Source organism: Anabrus simplex, chromosome 2 (genome assembly GCF_040414725.1).
Source record: "Anabrus simplex isolate iqAnaSimp1 chromosome 2, ASM4041472v1, whole genome shotgun sequence".
Lineage (NCBI taxonomy): Eukaryota > Metazoa > Arthropoda > Insecta > Orthoptera > Tettigoniidae > Anabrus > Anabrus simplex.
In genome coordinates, this window is record NC_090266.1 from 277,946,709 (window position 1) to 277,961,276 (window position 14,568).

Genomic DNA, 14,568 nt, shown 5'->3' on the forward strand with positions numbered 1-14,568 from the left:
AACTTTTGGGGGGGGGAGGTCTGTACCGGGCGGTACACCTCCACACCGCTAATTTAAAATGTGCGCCTGTTGAAACTCCTCTGCTGGAGGAAGTCTGAACTTTATGGACAGTATTAATTTTCAAGTTTCTCAGAAGATGTCTCTACCTGGAAATTTTGGAGTTTTTGAACTGTGTCATTTTCGACGTATTTTTGTTTTGCTTGTAGTAAGAAGTGTGAACTTTCTCTTCTAGAGGACACTACTGAAGATCAACAATAGTGCACCCTAGTGCGAAGAAAAAGAACTGTTCTTTTGAGAAAATTTTATTTCAAAAGTTGGTTTCTGGTTAAATTTCTTTCTGTTATTGTTTAAGTTGGCTGTATACCCCTCTTTTTCCCCTTGTTTTAGATTTATCCAATCCCGAATTTCTTTTAGTAATTTCCGACCAATCCGATGTATCTTCCCCCAACTTGGATATGTTTCTGTACCCTAGCCAATAAAGTGATTGCGGGCGGGTGTTCTCTTCCCTAAAACGCCTAGAACCTTCCGCGAGAGTATTTAAACTGCTGATTTTTGGGTCTCCGGGCCACTTCTGTTCCATCTTTCAGTGTGTAAAGTACATAGCAGGGGGCGGGAAGCGCCTCTTTCTTCTCCAGCTGTTCAACACCAGGTAATGGCCTCTTAATAACTTCTTTTCTTGCTAGGTTGGCAGTTTAACTCTCGGAGCGGGTTCGAAGCGTTTCCACCATGTAACCTTTTCCTAAAATGTAACCAATCTTTTCATCTATTCTCTTTTAAAGCTGCATATTGGGATAGAGAGTGCTAACCCTCTCGAGCTCCCACTCACATTGTTTTGAGGTGAACTTATTTTCTCAACCTATTCTTCGTTAACGTAAAACAAATTGCTCTTTTCTAAAGTCACCTCTGTAGTATGGGATTAGCCCTTGCATTAGTGGCCTAAAGCCAGATTAGGTTTTAAAAACAAGTGTATTAGGAGTGCAGATCGCCTCCTCTCAAATTGTTATTTTAGAGGTCATGTAATTGCCCCTTTTCATTTAATAGACCTCAGTAGGTTGGGTATTTTACCCCCTGTGTCTACGTCCAGTGAGGACAACTCGAAGGTGGAGTTTGGTGTGGCCTTTGAGAGGCTTAAAGTTGAGAGCGTGTGGCTCTTTTGAAAATTGAGTGTTGTATGCCTCGTGGAGGCTTTTCAGTGTAATTTGGAGCAAGGACTCCTAGGCATGAATGGGGTTTTCTGCCCCTCTGTTGAAACTTGTGTTTGGGGTAAAACTGAGCTGATTGCCCAAGCATTGTGAAGTCAGGGCGCGAAGCCCAAATCCTGTAAACATTGTAACTACCCTTTGGACTTGCTACTTTGTACCTGCCATGCTTGTTATTTCTTTGTTTTTGAAAAGAAAATATAACCTTGTTAAATTTTACATTAACTTTGATTCCGTAGTTTGAGACCCGTTCACGCCCGCACCTTCTTTCACCGCTACCTACCACTAAAACACGGTAACAATTATTATTATTATTATTATTATTATTATTATTATTATTATTATTATTATTATTATTATTATTATTATTATTTGGTATTCAGCTGGAAGTATGATTGAAAAATAAGCGTCCTTAGGAAATATGTTAAATGCAGTCCCGTATACGCCTGCAGATCGGAGTAGTAAATCACGGGGAAGCCACTTCTAGGAAAGTGGAGAGTAAAATATTAACCCACCTCACCTCACTACTGTGTTATCCAAGGGTGAGACTCCCACATAAGTCATGAAGTTGCAGCAAGGATGGAAACGAACCATGGTCAAATATGCGGCAAAATAAAAAAAGCTAGCCCCAAGACCACAGTGGCTGATTAATTATTTCGTGTAGCCATAGCAACCCGGTCTAGAAAGCCAAGTATAACGGCCGAGAGGATTCGTCGTGCTCACCACACGACACCTTAAAATCTGCAGGCCTTCGAGCTCAGCAGTGGTCGCTTGGTAGGCCATGGCCCTTCTGGGCTCTTGCGCAATGGGGTTTGGATTTAGACATAGCAGCCCGATGCAGCAATGATGGTGGTGGGCAGTGTCTGCCGTGTGGCGTGATCTGTGTGTCACTGTAGAGTATTACTGGGGTATTTTCAATTTATTGTGGTCAACTTCTGGTGCGCATTCAGCCCAGTATTATGGCTGGATGCCCTTCCTGACACCAACTCTACGTGAAGCGATGTATTCACTATTGCGTGCTTCTTCAGTGGGTGGTAGTGTGCTGTGTTGTAAATATACGAAGAAAAGTGTAAACGAAGCCGCTGCCCAGTCCTACGTCAGAGATACTACGACATTTATCTAGCAGGCAAAGAGGAATAAAAAAATTTCATCCGTAAAAGAAAATCGGATGGCTGGAGAGAATTCTGTTCAATCCCTGCAAAAGTTGAATCTTGGGGATTTGTTCAGAAGCTAACCAGGAAGCTAAAATATCTCAATAACCTAACCTCAATAGAGACTGAATAAGGATTTACTAAAACCTTTTCCGATACCGCAAATGCTCTACTAAACACGTTTATTCCACGTGAAACAGGGGGATACGGAAGCACAAAGAGAAGTGAGAATCTCATCCACGATCCCCCTGATACAGCTGATGACGTATTGTACTCACATGAAGAAATTCAGGGATTCATTCTACAACAAAATGAAAAAAAAGCACCAGGCTTGGATGGCATATCCGCAAATATAATAAAAAAATATCCAATCCAGTCTTCTATCCTTATATGTAAGTGTCCATCTTTGAACCATTTCCCTACCTGGTGGAAAATTTCAGTAGGGAAAGCACCTTAACAAAGTGCTTCAGACCTATCTGCCTCCTGCAAGTTCTAGGAAATATTCTCGATAAGCTATTAACCAAGAGAATTATGTACCATATGCATCGTCACGGCCTATTATCCCAATTTCAGTACGGTTTTGCCCCACAAAAATCTACTGAAGGTGCTCTTCTCTATGCAATTGAATGGATTCGGAACATCTTCTCAAGGCGAAAAATAGGCTTATTAATCTCTTTGAACGTAACTGGTGCATTTGAAAACGCCTCGTGGCCGAAACTTTTGTATCTACTAAAGGAAAAGTAATGCCCACCTATTCTGTACAAAATCACTCAAGCGTACTTCAGCAACAGAAAAGTGGAACTTCAAGTTGGAACAGCAATTTCAAAAAAAGAAAGGAAAAAAAAAGACATCAACAGAGGATGCCCCCCGGGATCTACTTGCAGCCCAGGATTTTGAATATATATTATGATGTCCTCAAAATACCTCTCTGCAAGATTGTTGCTTACGTTGACGACGCACTTCCGTTAATCGAAGCTGACAATAATGCTGACTTCAGCAATCGAGCGAACACAACACTACACATAGTGCTCGAGTGGGGTTCCAAAAACAAGCTGCAATTTTATCCACTGAAAACTAAGGCTATAGTTGTCACGAGAAGAAGAAACCTGTTAAAACCACAACTCAAGATGAACGGACAGGAAATCGCAGTAGAAGAAAAATTTTTATGTCTGGGGGTCCTACTGGACAAACATTTAACTTTTTGGCCACGTTTCAATAAACTAAAGCTTAAATCAAATACATTTCTTCAGGCTATTGCTACTGCATGCAGGCCGTCATGGGAAATAAACTCAGAAGTACTCCGCATTATATACTACACAACATTTGTTCCACTAATACTGTATTGTGCTTCATCGTTTCGTTGTACACTTGAAAAGCAGTGGGCTAAGGAAACATGTCTGCAGATTCAGAGAGGAATCATCCTTCGAATTTCTCGTGCCTATCGCACAATACCTACACAAGCAGTCCTTGAGATCGCTGGAATAGAACTCATGTTCTTTACTGCCATCGGAACGACTGAACTCACGTTAATTCAGAAAAATATAACATCTTCTGCACCAATTCTTGAAACCGCAGTGGAGAAGAACAGTCACTTCCTGAAATCCGGTCAGCCTAGTAACTTGAAGACTTATGTTTGCAATAGCTATTCGCTTAACCATGACTAATATATCCATACAGATGGCTCTCACACACTTATTAACACTGCATCTGACAAAGTGGGATGCGCATTCCTTGTCTACGAGAATAACAGGGAAGTGTTATCAGCGCAATACAAATTGCCATCCAGCTGCTCAGTATTTCAAGCGGAGCTATGGGCCATCAAGTCTGCTCTGGAGTGGTGTGAACACAACAGCAGCAGCGCTCGGATACTAAGTGACTCGCAGGCTGCGTGGAACACAAACAATGACACGCATAATCTCAATCCAATAGTTGCTACTGAAAGATCTAGAACACAGCAGTGTCCCCAAGTCTGTCTTCCTTTGATCCGAACACACACAGGTTCTCCTCGAAACGATAAGGCAGACATCCTCGCAAAAGCAGCCTCCTCATCCATTATAGAAATCACCTAGAACAAATCACCCCTAAGCTATGCAAGAGCCCAAATCAAAACACATCTAATAAAACAGTGGAATAATATCTGGACATCAAGTACAAAAGGGTCTGTCACAAGAGAATTATTTTTACCCGACAGATATAGCCGACCCCAGTGCAAAACATTAGTGCCCGAATTCATTCTCGCTCAGTTTCTCTCCGGCCATGAATAGTTTAACTGCTACTTTGAACGCTTCAAAATTAACATTGCAGACGATTACTTGTGCTTTTGAGGATATTCACAAATGGTGGACCATTTACTGTTCGACTGTGCCATGTTTGGAAGTGTCACTTATACAACTGTAATGTGGAAATTTCAAAGCCATTATACCATCTGTTCAGGAAATCCTGCTCCTACAAACAGCTCCTTAAATTCATTCACACTGGGCGAGTTGGCCGTGGGCATAGTAGCGCGCAGCTGTGAGCTTGCATCCGGGAGAAAGTGGGTTCTAACCCCAACTGTCGGCAGCCCTGAAGATGGTTTCCCATGGTTTCCCATGTTCACACCAGGCAAATGCTGGGAATGTACCTTAATTAAGTCCACGGCCGCTTCCTTCCCATTCCTCGACCTTTTCTGTCCCATCGTTGCCATAAGACCTATCTGTGTCGGTGCGACGTAAAAGCAACTAGGAAAAAAGAAAGAAAACTCATTCACCACATCTCCAGTGAAAATTAGTTTCCTAATTTTTTTCAAGGACCAATAATTTAAAAATCTGATCAAAACTTTAACCGTAATATACTCATGTACGATAGGGTTGAAACTGTTAGGATATATAATAAATGAATAAGAAGAACACAAACACCCAGCCCTCCAGTCAGAGAAATTAACCACACGCAGTTACAATCCTCGGGCCCACTGTACGAAGGCCAGGTCACTAACCATTTAGCCAAAGAGCCGAACTCATTGAATAATAAGAAGGAAAAGAAGAAGAAGAATATAACCCGTTTAGCATTCGTCCAGTTCCTAATAATTTTATATTATACCAGGAAGGCGGATTTTTTTGCCGTGACAGCTCCTTGTCAGCCGGAAACCAATGGCTTGAAGTTGTCACTTTTTAGTAGGCCTACCCTGAAATTCGACTGATCTTAGCCAGGATCAAAACCGCAGAGTGGAAACAGAACGATGATGTTTAATCTGTTGTTTTATAGTGAAGAGAATAGTAGCGTGAGAGTTACAGGCAGAACAAACAGTCGGCTACCGAGGTACACGCATTAACCCTATGGCGTTAGAATCTTGTCCGGCAATTGGACCCATAATTCCACGGTCCAAAGACCAGAACGATGACCATCAGTCATAAGACAAAAAAGCGAAGGACTCAAGCTACGTAAACGAGAACAATGTGCTGCTATTATTGGTCGAAGAGTTTATCAAGAATGTTGTACGTTTACCGTCATAATGGTCTTAATAAATGGAGTTCTTTTAACATTGCAGAAGTCAATGCCACAGAATTGCCACATTTTCAACACCTACACGGGAGTCGATATCAAACTTGCTATCTGCGAAACTGAATGTAAGCAACTTAAACGCTAAGTCTGTAACGTCAGCTGTTGAACAATTTGTTCCAATATAATCTTGATTCTTCAGTAGAAGAATTTAGAATTTCATCTTCCTTGACATTGCACAGGGATTTTTCGGAAGGAGTTGGAAAATGACTGAAAGAACTTCAAGGTAGGAATTATTTATCGCATTTGCATGCGTATTTTATGAATTTATTTTTGTGATATCTGAAGCCATCTCTTTTCAGATCGACTCAGTTAATTTATAACGGTTAGGTTTTCCACTCTGCCGAAACTAATTTTGAATGAAAAAATTATAAACTACCCGAAAAAAGAAATATATCGCCGCTCGTGTGCCAAAACCGTGAATGTGACAATGCTCTTTCCATCCATTATTCTCCTTAAGACTGGTCACGCCTCCCAGCCACATATGGATATGCAGTCCATCAGAACAATTTTCGTTGTGTTCATTGTCCTATGCGGGTGTGTAAAGCAAAATGAACCTTACAGTACCGTACTGTAGGAATATATATTTGCACGACATATTTATCCGTTTCTAGAGTATGATGAATATAAGGTTGTCTCTTTTTCAGGAAGTTTTACAATTTATGAATTAAAAATTATTTTCCGCACACTGAAGAACCTAAAAGTTATAAATTATTATTTTCGTGTCAGAAGTCTACAAAGACCGTGCAAAAAATTTCGTCCAATAACCACAGTTTGTGATAACGAGTATTATGATAATCTAAATTAGAATACGAACCACCGAGTGATTCGGCAACGGGATTCGAGGTGGTTAGCTGTGAGCTTGCTTTCAGATGGTGAGTTCGAGACCCACCGTTGGCAGCCCTGAAACTGGTTTACCGTGCTTTCACATTTTCACACTAGGCAAAGCGCCACGATCGCTTCCCACCCAGCTGTAACAGTTTCCTATCCCATCGTCTCCATAAGACCTGTCTGATTTGGTGCGACGTAAAATAAATAGCAAGGAAGAAAGGAAAATTGTTAGGAAACAGCCCTTCACATGCGATTTTCATCCAAAGTCAAGTGGGGAAAAGTTACGTAATGCCGTTTTTCAGCTACGTGTAAGTTGCTTGTTAGGAGTCTCCATGGTCATTCTGTTTGGTCTTTTTACTTTCCCAAACGATGATAGATTTGAAGGAATTATTATATTTGTGTAAAATTTCCACGTTTCATTTCTGAGGGATCTTCAGGATAAATTACCTCTAGACGCCAAAAATTTTGATTCGAGGATATAGCTGTGAATTTAGAAGCCGTTGAAAGTCATATTACGATGTATTACGGGATATTTGGGCCATAGACATCTCCAGAAACGACAAAAGGTTGTTAACTCCATTTTATTCTGGATGTGGATTGTAAGTTAAAAGGCTGATTCCTATTCATTCTTTCTAAATCCATTTTCCTCGGGCTCAGCGAGGGATCCCACCTCAAGGGCAGTGTCCTGGAGCGTGAGATGGTCGCGGATACAACTTGGGAGAAGGACTAGAACCTCGCATAGGAGGCCTTACCTGCTATGCTGAACATGGGCCTAGTGGGGGAATGGGAAGATCGAAAGGGATAGACGAGGAAGAGGGAATGTAGCGGCCGTGGCCTTAAGTTAGGTACTATCCCGGCATTTGCCTGGAGGAAGAGTGGGAAACCACGGAAAACCACTTCGAGGATGGCTAAAGTGGGAATCGAACCTATATACTCAGCTGGCCACCCTAGTCTGAGTTGACTCCGTTTCAGCCCTCGTACCACGTTTCAAATTTCGTGGTAAAGCCGGGAATCGAACCCTGGCCTCCGGGGATGGCAGGTAATCACACTAACCACTACACCACAGAGGCGGACTGGTTCCTACCCACAATTCAATTGTCCTGGTCCACTTCATCATAACTTGTGATCATTTGACCGAATTATACGCTCTTACAGTACATTCGAAAATACACATTAATGGAACTTGAAATAAAAACGATTGTATAGTGGAAACTACTATATATACAAATGATTGTGGTATACAGTGCCTGCCGATTTTTTTTGCTAGTGGATTAACGTCCCACTAACATATTGAATCTTTTCGGTGAAATAATTACTGCCCCAGCACTTTCCTAGTGTGAAAATGGGAAAGCACGGAAAACCATCTTGAGGGTTACGCACGATGGGATTCGAATTCACGATCTACCGAATGTAATCTCACAGTTAAGTGACTATATCCGCACGACCAACTCAATGCTCGATTGCCGAAAATTTAGCCACTTCAAGAGCGTGTGGTGTAGGTATTGTCAAGTCTATCACAGTACAACTTGATGGGCACAACATGCAACGAAATATATCTTAGTGGCCCGTAGATCACTTAAATCACAAAAGCTTCTGTCGATAGGGAAATGACATTTAAGTACATTTTCCCTGAATCTTGCAACTTCAACTCATAATCTGTTGATTATAGAAGGTGTAATTGTTTTGCTTTCGGTGGTTACGTCCAGTCTGATATCTTTGGATTCTTTCTTTCGGATGAAAAGGAAACAAACTAGAAAGGACCAGCTACTATTTTAAGGTTATTTTTGTTTAAGATGCCGTCAAGAGAGCGAGAATTTTCATACTTTCATAAATTATGATAAGGAGACCGCGTCAGTGCGTCATTGGATTTTGCCCGTACTCGAGCTTGTCACAAGTGTTTGCTTGCATTCCGCTGTGATATCAAGTCTTGTACGCCTTCAAGTCAAATCGGACTGCTTGCCAGTAAAATAGTGTCATATTTAATTTGTGCTTCAGTGTTCATGTGCATTTGTGCTTGGTGACATTCGTGTGCATCATAATCACCAGTAATTACTATATTAACCCGCAATAAATGACCAATTGCCCGATACAGTCCATTTAACACACAGTTCTATTAACCTTCTTTATAACACCGAGCACAACCATCCAGTAGATCAAGGTCAACGGACGCAATCATCACCGACTTTATCTCAAGATTTCTCGAAGCATCTACCACAGCAACATTGCTATCCAGGACAATTACGTCAAACTATCGAATTCCGCCAGTCCAATTCCAACGTGCACCCTACTTCAGATTCACAGACTGTAAGTAAGCAAATACTCCAGCCACCTAGATTTAATTATGCTCCTCGTGAAACAATGACTGATGATAATTTACAAGAGGGTAATGATGACATGGGCACTACTCAGTCAGTGAATACACACGATCCAATAGGACCATCACCTCATCAACGTATTCTTCCCCAACTAATGATATACCCACCAAACGGCATCGCGTGTCAACATCACCACAGAGTAGCAGTCGTTATGTTACCAATGCTCCTACTTATAATCACTTTCAACCACTTAGTGATCTTAAGAGCATAGATGATCAAGGTTACGATCAAGTAACTCCAAAAATTTCCGAAAATATCCTACCGATCTGCTTACATGAAGTGAATAAACATCAGCTACTACTTCAAGACATACAAAAAAGCCCAATCCGACTTCCATACACAGTTTTTTACAAGTTGTTTTATGTCGCACCAACACAGATATGTCTTATGGCGACGATGGGAGAGGAAAGGGCTGGGAGTAGGCAGGAAGCGGCCGTGGCCTTAATTAAGGTACAGCCCCAGCATTTGCCTGGTGTGAAAATGGGAAACCATGGAAAACTACCTTCAGGGCTGTCAAAAGTGGGGTTCTAACCCACTATCTCCCGAATACTGGATACTGGACGCACTTAAGCGACTGCAGCTATCGAGCTCAGTAAAGCCCATTTACAGTTATCCGGCAAGGTTGTAAAAGTGTTCACTACCAAAACAACAGACTTTCGAGAACTGACTGCATATTTCGAGTTAATTCACTAGTTTTTTTTTTTTTTTTTTTTTTTGCTAGTTGCTTTACGTCGCACCGACTCAGATAGGTCTTATGGCGACGATGGGACAGCGAAGGGCTAGGAGTGGGAAGGAAGCGGCTGGTGGCCTTAATTAAGGTACAGCCCCAGCATTTGCCTGGTGTGAAAATGGGAAACCACGGAAATCCATTTTCAGGGCTGCCGACAGTGGGGTTCGAACCTACTATCTCCCGAATACTGGATACTGGCCGCACTTAAGAGACTGCTGCTATCGAGGTTAATTCACTCGTAGAAACCCTGCAGATAAATGGTTTTCAGAAATACGAACTGTACCATATTCGCTCAGTGATCAAGAGATTTTTGCTGAATTAGAAGAGCTAAGATTCCCAGTTCACAGGGTCACTCGCTTTTTAAACAACGATAAGCAACAGTCCCCACTCTGCGCAGTTGAGCTCTCTGGCACTGATGAAGGAAAGGCAATACTTAACATAACGATGTTGTCCCGCAGTCTAGTTAAAACTGAATTACGCCATCATACCAGCGATATTCCTCAATGTACACGTTACCAAGCTTACGCCCACACTAAGAATTATTGCTAGTTATCACCACGATGCGTTCGCTGCATGGGCTCTCATCATTACTCCCAATGCACAGTTCCCAAATCGGTTACATCAAATGTGTCAACTGTCAGCAACATCAGCCCGCCAACTTTAAAGGATGCGCTCACTATTTGAAACTTAAAAAACGCTCACTTAACAGGCATTGACCAAAATCGACTTCCAAGCGAGTCTCGTATGCCCAACACCACCACCACCACCACCACCACCACCACCAACAACAACAACAACAACAACAGGACCGGCAACCAAGATATCATCGCTCGAAGCAACAACCTACGGGGGACGTTCCACCACCCAATAATAATGTACATTTATCACAGATCACATCCACTCCCATTCAACCTGCGCCACTCAGTACTAACAACTCTGTTGAAGCCATGAGTTCCTCACCTCCCTCTCGCAGACGACAGCCCCAACAGGAAACCACGACCGCACCTCCTACCAATCTCCTTCCAGTGACTTCTTTTCTCAGCTTCTCAGTCCCTTAAAATCAGTTATTGTTTCTTATCAGACTCAAACTACGTAAATGAGAACAATGTGCTGCTACTTTCAGTCATTTTCCAACTCCTTCCGAGTCCCTGTGCAATGTCAGTGTCAAGGAAGATGAAATTCTACGTTACGCGTGCCCTGGGACCTGCGCCACAAGCAACTCTATAACGAAATGGGAATTCTACCTCTCCGACCCTCTATAAAAACGATGGTCAGGAAATTCATCAGCCGAATTGATGCAGTCGCAGGCGCTGTGCACTACAACATCGGCGTCAATTCACGCCAGCCAACCCGCTAAAAACGACTATTACCATAAGATCTGTTTCACAGTAACTCATCACACAAGGAGGATTCGAATTAAACCTATCAACACATTATTCAAATTATGAAATAGTAACTCTACCCTGTGTGAACTCATGTTCTGCTTTCTTCTCAGCGTTCAACTAGTTGGAGCCAACATGGCCAACCTCAGATTAATTATTCTCCAGTACTTGTCAGAGTCATTCACTTCTGTTTTTTCTTTTGAATGTGTCTGATTATTATGTGTGTGTGATTATTAAGTATTCCTTACAGTATGATCTGTATTTCACAAATGCTGATGGATCAATAAATAATACCTTTAAAAAAAAAAGAAACAGGTAAAGAATAACGAAGCGATAGCATGAAACACACTCATCTCAATTACATGCAGCTCCATTATACAGTGTGCAGTTTCAAATAAAATGATCTGCAATTCATTTCGTTTTCAAATTCATGAATTTCACAGATGTAGCTGAATAGGATCGTGTTTTATGTAGTAAAGCAGCCCATTGACGGCAAATGCCAATGTGAAAGGGGATTAGTCCTCGAGTCCATGAATATTGTGACACATACCACTTGTCGCATTGTTCTAACGGCTAGTAGTATACAGCTATCGATCTGAACCTTGTAACTCTTCATTTATTCAGTTGTACGCACCTCACTCACTGCCAGATGCTGTATTATAAATGAATAGGATATTAAATTCCTTTCTATGCTCACATTTGTATTCAATGAAGTAAAAAGTGTTAGTGGCTTTTAGCTGAGGTTACGAGTCACAGGAGGAATAAAAAAGGTCATATGCTTTATTTTCGTTGAATCCATTACGTCTAATGCATTTGTATACAATTCATTAAGCGCTTTGTACAATCAAATGGCAATCGTCATTATTTTAACATTTAGAAACAAAAATGTGAATCGTAGTAGAATAGCACTTAAAGGAATGTTATTCATGGCCGAATTCCCTGTTATACCGCAAAGCAATTTTAGATGATGAATTTCAAGAGCGAAACGTCGGGCAGCCTTAATGAATGGGTACAAAAATATTCCATTATTGTCGTTAGTACAGTCGGTATCAAATGACTTGTTTTCATCTGACGGTTTGTAGTAGACGTAGCCTCATTTAAGAGGAAAGGAGCATCCCGGTCAGAAATCCCTTGTATTTAGTACATCGTCGCTACCGCGACAAAACCTTCTAAATATTTTACCTTAGAACTTTGGCTGGTAATGTTCTGTCATCTAAGGTGCAATATTGTGTGAATATTGTCCATGCATTCTCGCTCTTCATAATGTATGTGCTGCGGGTTAGTATATCTCCACAAATTATATCACATAGGAGGTTTTGTACCGGCAACGACGATATGTGGAATATCTGTTAATCCTTGTGGCAGGGAGCGTCTGTTTTGGTGCGTTATTTATTTATTTATTTATTTATTTATTTATTTATTTATTTATTTATTTATTTATTTATTTATTTATTTATTTATTTATTTATTTATTTACAAGAGCTGTGACTGAGGAGAAAGGAGCAGTAACCTATTTATGAGCTGAAATTCTACCATCCACCCGAGAGTTAAGTGGGTGGGGGAAAGGGGAAAATTATAGAAGACCATTTTTAGAATGATCAAGTGTCGGTTATTAGCTATTTCTCATCTCAGTTACGTCCTGGATTCTTAATGAAACTTCCAGCAGCCGCTTTCTACAAAAAATATAACAACAATCGACCCGGAATTAGCCGGTCGGGTTACGTATGAACAATTTAAATATTTAAACAAATATTCCAGTTGTATTAAATAAAATACAGATACAGTATAAATGTTATGCTGGGACTGCCGGAAAGCTAGTAATATGGACTGAAGTCAAGGCTGTCGGCCCAATCATATTGTAGAATAATGAATTAAGTCTTTTCGTCTTGATTTACACATCGAAGACTTCAACAAAAATTGTTCTCACTATCATTTCATATTTTGAGGTTGTAAACTTCAGATTGTTCCACCACGAATATCTTGTGCTACAAACTGATATGGAAGTTTTCTTCTAATTAAGGCACATGGTTGATCCATTCTTACGAGGAAAACTTTGAGGCTAGTAATAATGTGTAATAACTTAGTGTGACTATTACTATCCTACTCTCGCATAGCCTCTGTTAGACAGGGTGAATGGCGACAGCGAGTCACAAAAGTTCCCCATCAGTTAGAATGTGTAATCCTTTTAACAAAATCAATGCATGTATTCAGAGAATTGACTTAATATTCCCTGAACAAAAATCATACATTGTATAATTATTTTGCAGCTAGTTTAAGAAAGAAACGAACTTTTGTTATATAATTTTTGTTTTAAGAATTGTATTAATGTGTGATAAAATTAATATTTACACCAAGTACTCTGGCGGAAACAACAAGCGTACTAAATTCGTTGTATTATTATGGTTGTTTTTCTTTACCTTATTTTTTCACATGTTTATTTTATACTATTTTCTCGTTATACTTTTTACTAAGTATGTTCCTTACTACGTATTTGTAAAAAGAGGATGTTCCAGTTGGTGGCATAAGTTTAAATAAATAAATAAATAAATAAATAAATAAATAAATAAATAAATAAATAAATAAATAAATAAATAAATAAATAAATAAATAAATAAATAAATAAATAAATAAATAAATAAATAATATTTTTGGCTTTACGACTTACGGTCTCCGGTGACACCGAGGTGCAGGAATTTAGTCTCGCAGAAGTTCTTCTTTGTGCCGCGAAATCTAGCACTCGAGACTGACGTATTTGGGCACCTTCAAATATCACCGGACTGAGCCAGGATCAAACCTGCCAGGTTGGGGTCATAAGGCCTGTGCCTCAACCGTCTGAGCCATTCAGCTTGGCAATAAATAAATAAATAAATAAATAAATAAATAAATAAATAAATAAATAAATAAATAAATAAATAAATAAATAAATAAATAAATAGAAAACAATGAGTTGATTTAAACACACAACAACTATAAACTATTATGATTAGCCGTTTACATACTGTTTTCTTTTCTGGATAAGGTGATACTTGTTCGTGGCGTCGACCTCTAGAGGTCTTTTGCCACTACTTGCACCATATGATATGAACCTTCGTGTAATTACGGGAGTGTAGAAAGTGTAGTGTGTTAAATGTGAGGAAAGGAAAGTTAAGGACGACACAATCACCCGGTCCCCAAGCCACGGTCCCGGGTCCGCCGGGTGACGTTAGCATTAACAAGACTTAGTGCATTGCTGATACAGTTGGACTGTCCTGGAGTTTGTAGTATGTAGAAGGGAGATAAAAGTAATCCCCTATTCTATTGCAATCCAGTAGCGAAAAATGTAAAAAGACAACAAAGAGCATGACGAAGAATATCTCTTTATATTCC